Source organism: Babylonia areolata, chromosome 2 (genome assembly GCF_041734735.1).
Source record: "Babylonia areolata isolate BAREFJ2019XMU chromosome 2, ASM4173473v1, whole genome shotgun sequence".
NCBI lineage: Eukaryota > Metazoa > Mollusca > Gastropoda > Neogastropoda > Buccinidae > Babylonia > Babylonia areolata.
The window spans coordinates 4,794,752-4,802,251 of NC_134877.1; the positions used below are offsets into that span (position 1 = coordinate 4,794,752).

Below are 7,500 nucleotides of genomic sequence, written 5' to 3' on the forward strand. Positions count from 1 at the left end.
GACAGTCCAACGCTCTAACCACTCGGCTATTGCGCCCGTCACACGAAGTCACCAACAAGCGTTATTTCCATACTGTTGCAAAACGAATAGATAATGAAAGCAAAGAGGCCTGACATTTTCAAACAACATTACTAAAGATAACAAACAACTTTTCAAGCTTTTTACTTTGAAGTTATGCACATTACATACAGAGAGAATGGATTGATTCCATTCAAGATGTGGAGACAGAGAGAGAAAGAAATTTCTGATTTTGGATCGTTCATTCTCCCCAAGAGGGGAGTGGGCCGATCCTGGAGGTACTGCAATAGTACTGGCAGGCCAACCCGTGGTGAACGTGGAGCAAGCCCCTGATCAGAACACAGTCAGGAAAGGAAGGATGCTGACGAAACGTTTTTGGACAGGCTATCTCAAATTCGGTCATATTGTCGTTAATTAGTTGCAGCTTGTTGAGAGTCATCCATGCAGTCCTTTAGGTCAGCAATGCACTCCCGTGTTTGAGTCGCCAGTGCATCAATTTCAGCTATGGAAGCCGACTGATAAAGTTGAGTGTCATCAGCAAAGCACCCATGCGACATCGCATGATGACTGTTGATATCCGACACAGGAGCCGCATACAGCACGGAAAGAACAGGACCTAGGACGGACCCTGTGGGACACCGTATCTCAAGGCAGATACACCAGAGTACCTACCATTTACACACACATTCTGTGTACAATCTGACAGGTAACACGTGATCCATGCTAGTGCAGTGTCACGAATACCAAAGGAAGTTTTAAGTCTGTTCAAGAGGATGAAGGGTCGATAGTGTCAGATGCTGCTGACAAGTCTAAAAGAGCGAGAACAAATATCTTATCATCATCAAAGCCGGAAAGCAAATCATTCAATATTCTAAGAAGAGCCGTTTCACAGCTATGATCACGTCTATAAGCTGAATGGTGAGAATTACGAAAACGAATTTGTTCCAGATGATTAAAGAGCGGAGACAATACAATCTTTTCCAGCAATTATGATTAAAAAAAAACAACAACAAAAACCGACAGATTTGAGACAAGTCGATAATTTTTCAAACAATTATGATCCAAAGATGGTTTCTCGATGAGTGGACGTACAACAGCAAATTTGTAGATGTGGGGGGAAAGGGGGGAATGCAGATGCCTGATCTGTCATAAACTCAGACTGCTTATCAGGCCTTGAGAGCAGACAGACAGAAAGAAAGAAAAAGAGAGAGAAAGCAAGAATACAACAGACTGAAAAATGAAAACAGAAATACCATCAACTGCAACTGCAGGAGATATAAATCTGAATTACAACTCCATTGGCAGATTCACTTCCATCCAGACCACATTTCACACAAAACCACCAAATTTCAAACATAGGTCAGCTCCTTTATTTTTTTTTTATTTTTTTTTTTTAGTTGCAGTCTTTATACAGTACCAAGCAAAATATCTTCACATTGTTACACATCATAACCCATGAAATTCCCACTAGACAAAAAACTAGAACAAAATAAAACAATCTTTTTTTCTTTTTATTTTTATTCAACAACCAGTTCCAGTGGTAAAATTTCCTTGGTAAAAAAAAAAAGTAAGTGTCTAACTGAGGCAGAGACAGAGGAAGGAAAAAAGAAAGAGAAAGAGAAAGAGAGAAAATGTTATACAAAAAGTCGCATTTAAATCCAAACAAAATATCATTTTTGCTTTTGCAGTCTTTTTTTTTTTATTATTATTATTATTTTTTTATTCTTTTTCATTAAAACAAAATACTTTAAGAAACTGCAACCCTGAAGCAAAACCATTTGATTCTATTATTTCCAAAATCACTCTGCAAATTCTTGAGAAAAAAAAAAACATCTGCAATTTCACTGCTTAAAGCAGAAACAAAACCAGAACATAATGCATTTTCATTGCTATCACAAACCTTAATTCTACTGGTCTGATCCTGTGTTGTATTAAAAAAAACAATTATTCTGTTTTCTTTGTTTTGTTGTGATCACATTGTTCACAACTTATTCCACTTCTTTTGGGCATATCTGCATAACAGATAGAGGCATTGACCTGAATGAGAACAACAAACTTATTATATGCCTATTATTTCCACAATAATTATGTTCCCAACCTGAGAAAAAAAAGTTGAACGGTTTTCAAGCTTTGATTCAGATAACTGAATAACAAAGAGATATACAACACAAAATGGCAAGATTCTGATTTAAAATATGCTGCTCAAATATATATATGTCTCTTTTATAATGAAAGCAAAGAAATACTGAATGCATTCTTTCAAACACATAAAATAATTAGAACAATATTTACCATATAAACAAAATACAACATTGTATTCAGCACACAATGAATTTTTGCTAGAAAGCAAAAGCACTGCTTATCACGTTAAACATACTTATCTTGCAAAAAATTAGGAATACATCCGAGTATCCTTCATTATTTTATGTAAACTTACATCAAACGATCAAAGACAACATGTGTATGAGTGTTTATGGGAGGAGATGTGTTTGTGGGTCTGCAATGTATGTATTGATTCTTCACATACGTTTGCATAATTGTGTGTTTTTTAGTGTGCACATTAATGTACTATACATGCACACAGATGTACTGTTTTTGCCACAACATGGTACAGTTTCATAACCTTCACCACACATCATGGTCTAGTTCAGCCGTTTTTGCCGTTAATACATAAGGATATAAATCCTTTTTTTTCCTCTCTTTTTAAGAAATATGAGTTCTAGAGTTCACATAACCTCAAATTCTGAGTGAGAATTGTTTTTGCAAATTTTCTATTGTCTTGTTCAATAATTAGTAAATAAATAAACGCATCTTGCAAATATCAACTCCCATTTTGACTTTGCAGGTTTCAAAGAACCACAACTTTTTAAAGAACAAAGTATGACACCAAAATGTGCACTGTTTACTGGCCTCAAGCCCACCTGTCATTTCTGATATAAAGTTTGATGAAAAAAGCCTTGGTTTTGTGTGCACCCCATCCAGCAAAAATAATATATATGGATCCCAGGTAACCACAACGCATAGATAAGGGAGTACTCTTAACTGGCTCAAAAGCATGTGTGTGTCTGACAGAATGACGACGAACAGATAAAGTCAATAGTTTCTTTGGCAAGAATGGGTTGGACAGACCTATACCACAGGAATTAGGCTACGTTCAAATTCAGTCCAGTCGGTTCATGACAACTAGTCACCGTCAGTCTGACACAGCAATACACACACAACTAGTTGCTGTCAGCTTGAAACAGTAAGGCGCTCTTCAGACAGAAGAAGTTAAGTTTATTGGGATTCACGCAACTGGTATCATTGAAGAGCTCTGTGCCTTGTATCAGCCATCCATCTCATCTGTACACACAAGACAAATCAAACAGCTAGGTGGAGACGGCTGTGGACAGCTGGTCACCAGTGTGAACTCTTACATCTGGCATACATGGTGGAAAAGTGCAAAATAACGTTAGTGCTTCTTCTTCTTCTGCGTTCACTCGTATGCACACAAGTGGGCTTTTACGTGTATGACTGTTTTTACCCCGCCATGTAGGCAGCCGTACTCCGTTTTCAGGGGTGTGCATGCTGGGTATGTTCTTGTTTCCATAACCCACCGAACGCTGACATGGATTACAGGATCTTTAACGTGCGTATTTGATCTTCTGCTTGCATATACACACGAAGGGGGTTCAGGCACTAGCAGGTCTGCACATATGTTGACCTGGGAGATCGTAAAAATCTCCACCCTTTACCCACCAGGCGCCATCACCATGATTCGAACCCCGGACCCTCAGATTGAAAGTCCAACGCTTTAACCACTCGGCTATTGCGCCCGTCAAAACGTTAGTGCAATTCCCAGACAGTTACTGTCAGCTGCTGGTGGCAACTGGCTGGTCTTAGAGTGAACATTGCCCAAGTACCAAGAAGGTTAAACAGACTGATGGCATCATTGCAGTTTGTTGTAGTAACAAAGCTCCACCAAACAGAACTTATACCGAATTTATACAAATGTCTTCTGACCAACATGTCACAACAAACTATTACAACAGTAAAAGCTAATCTCAGCTGAGAATCAGTGGGGGGTGGGGGGGGGGTGTTTGAATTGTGGGTTATAACTGTATGTTCATTAAAGAGAACTGCAAAAGGTATGTAAACGCTGCCTCAAGTTCAGAAAATTAGCTTTTAAACTGTATGCTGCTAGGTACCCAGCTTTGAATACTTTGGTGAATTCCATCACAGACATCATCAGCAGTACAATCACACTTCACATGATTTGAATTTACATTTTCACTCAGAAACATCAGCAGAGTATTTGTAGTTCAAACGTTTTCACTAACAAAAAACAGGAATGACATTCAACACTGTTGCTGATTGTCCAGCCAAACATACTGGGACATATCAGGACTGCCCAACTAAATAAAAAAAATATTCAACTGTGTTAAACACAAAACTCTGTCACAACAGGAGTACATTTTACACTTCACACATTTGATGAACATTTTCACTGACATACAGTACTACATTTTACACTTCACACATCTGATGAACATTTTCACTGACAAACAGTACTACATTTTACACTTCACACATTTGATGAACATTTTCACTGACAAACAGTACTACATTTTACACTTCACACATTTGATGAACATTTTCACTGACAAACAGAACTACATTTTACACTTGACACGTCTGATGAACATTTTCACTGACAAACAGTACTACATTTTACACTTCACACATTTGATGAACATTTTCACTGACAAACAGTACTACATTTTACACTTCAAACATCTGATGAACATTTTCACTGACAAACAGTACTACATTTTACACTTGACACGTCTGATGAACATTTTCACTGACAAACAGTACTACATTTTACACTTCACACGTCTGATGAACATTTTCACTGACAAACAGTACTACATTTTACACTTCACACGTCTGATGAACATTTTCACTGACAAACAGTACTACATTTTACACTTGACATGTCTGATGAACATTTTCACTGAAAAACAGTACTACATTTTACACTTCACACGTCTGATGAACATTTTCACTGACAAACAGTACTACATTTTACACTTGACACGTCTGATGAACATTTTCACTGACAAACAGTACTACATTTTACACTTGACACGTCTGATGAACATTTTCACTGACAAACAGTACTACATTTTACACTTGACACATCTGATGAACATTTTCACTGACAAACAGTACTACATTTTACACTTGACACGTCTGATGAACATTTTCACTGACAAACAGTACTACATTTTACACTTGACACATCTGATGAACATTTTCACTGACAAACAGTACTACATTTTACACTTGACACGTCTGATGAACATTTTCACTGACAAACAGTACTACATTTTACACTTCACACGTCTGATGAACATTTTCACTGACAAACAGTACTACATTTTACACTTCACACATTTGATGAACATTTTCACTGACAAACAGTACTACATTTTACACTTGACACATCTGATGAACATTTTCACTGACAAACAGTACTACATTTTACACTTCACACATCTGATGAACATTTTCACTGACAAACAGTACTACATTTTACACTTGACACGTCTGATGAACATTTTCACTGACAAACAGTACTACATTTTACACTTGACACGTCTGATGAACATTTTCACTGACAAACAGTACTACATTTTACACTTGACACATCTGATGAACATTTTCACTGACAAACAGAACTACATTTTACACTTCACACATTTGATGAACATTTTCACTGACAAACAGTACTACATTTTACACTTGACACGTCTGATGAACATTTTCACTGACAAACAGTACTACATTTTACACTTCACACGTCTGATGAACATTTTCACTGACAAACAGTACTACATTTTACACTTGACACGTCTGATGAACATTTTCACTGACAAACAGTACTACATTTTACACTTCACACATTTGATGAACATTTTCACTGACAAACAGTACTACATTTTACACTTGACACGTCTGATGAACATTTTCACTGACAAACAGTACTACATTTTACACTTGACACGTCTGATGAACATTTTCACTGACAGACAACAACAGTACATTTTACGAAGAGGGGAGACAATGTGAATGGCACGTTACTTTAGGCGTGTGGACCTTTTTCCTTTCTTTTTTTCTTTTGAAAAATATTTTTTTAACTGGACTATACATGTATGATTAACTGGAATGAAACAAATGTATCATTCACTGAGATGTTCAAAGATGGGTTTATCATCATCTCCTTCCTTCTTCATCATCCCCACCAGCACAACCAAATCAGCAAAACTAATAGGATGAAAGGAAAAAAAGCATGAGATATATATATACTTGTTCACAAAAAAAACAACAACAAACAAACAAACATCAAAACAGCAGCCATACACAAAAGCTAAACAATTTGGGGGTGGGGGGAGGGGGGTTATCTCATGCACTGCAAAACATTTGACTGAAAAAATCCATCACAGATACCCAACTGGAATTGCTTTATAAAAGAAGGAACAGAAAGCCATAAAGTCTCCCCCACAACAAAAAAAACACAAAAAAAAACCAACATGCTGTAAAAAGATTTTTTTTTTTTATAAATGTTTTGGACCCAAGACCAAATAAACAAAATGAAACACTGCTCTGAGTCAATCACATGATTTTTATAATACAAGAAACAGTGCTCTCAATCAAATGCAGAATGTAACCATGTCCCAATTTTTTCATTAATTTTATCTACACACACACACACACACACACACACACACACACTACAACTTAATAAACCAGCTTATACAGAGAAAGAGGCAGGCACGGAAAAGACAGACAAATTAGCAGAGAGTCAGAGGATGTCAACATTTTAAGAGTCATATACAATTCAATCACAACAGTTTCAAAAAGGCATAATCCGTGCTGCTCATCACAGTGACCCTGAAACACAGGAAATCTATTAGCAGTAATTTTTTTTTCAAAACAATATCTCCATCTCCCTCTTTCTCCCTCATTCTATTTTTACTTTCTTTCTGTTATTTTCATGGGTTTTTTTTTATCTCTTTGGGTATATCATACTTTGTTTTCGTCCTTGAAAGTCGTGTTTCTATATTTGTTTACTAATCCCTTCATGTGGGGCCATGGTCTTCTAGTAGTAATCAAAACCCAATTCTCTCTCTCTCTCTCTCTCTTAGAATGTCATTTTAGAGATGCACATGATTAAATGTTTTACTGGCTCAAAACAATGCCTGCCTGATGAGCTTTTTTCCCCCTCCAACTACACGTAAGTGGGACCTTTTTCATCTGCAAAAACCTAAGGCCTGAAAACTTGCTTCAATGTTTCAAGATTCACAACCATTGTAAACTCCTGCACTTGTTCACTACTTAGAAACAAAACACAGGCACCCTGACAGTATGTATACACAGAAAATAAATCAAAATGTACAAGAAACACCCCCAAGCAAAATGCTGCCATATAACATTTGG

The 7,500-nt window shown here is 36.8% G+C and overlaps 1 protein-coding gene across 1 annotated transcript in view; it reads right to left on the reverse strand.

The window, feature by feature from the left end:
* Window positions 1-5,361: 5,361 nt before the first annotated feature.
* Window positions 5,362-7,500, reverse strand: part of LOC143296655 (uncharacterized) — a 13,920-nt gene continuing 11,781 nt past the window's right edge. Inside the window, exon 6 of the mRNA XM_076608695.1 lies at window positions 5,362-6,954. The gene's annotated coding sequence lies outside the window, so the exon portion shown is untranslated. The remainder of the gene's footprint in view (window positions 6,955-7,500) is intronic.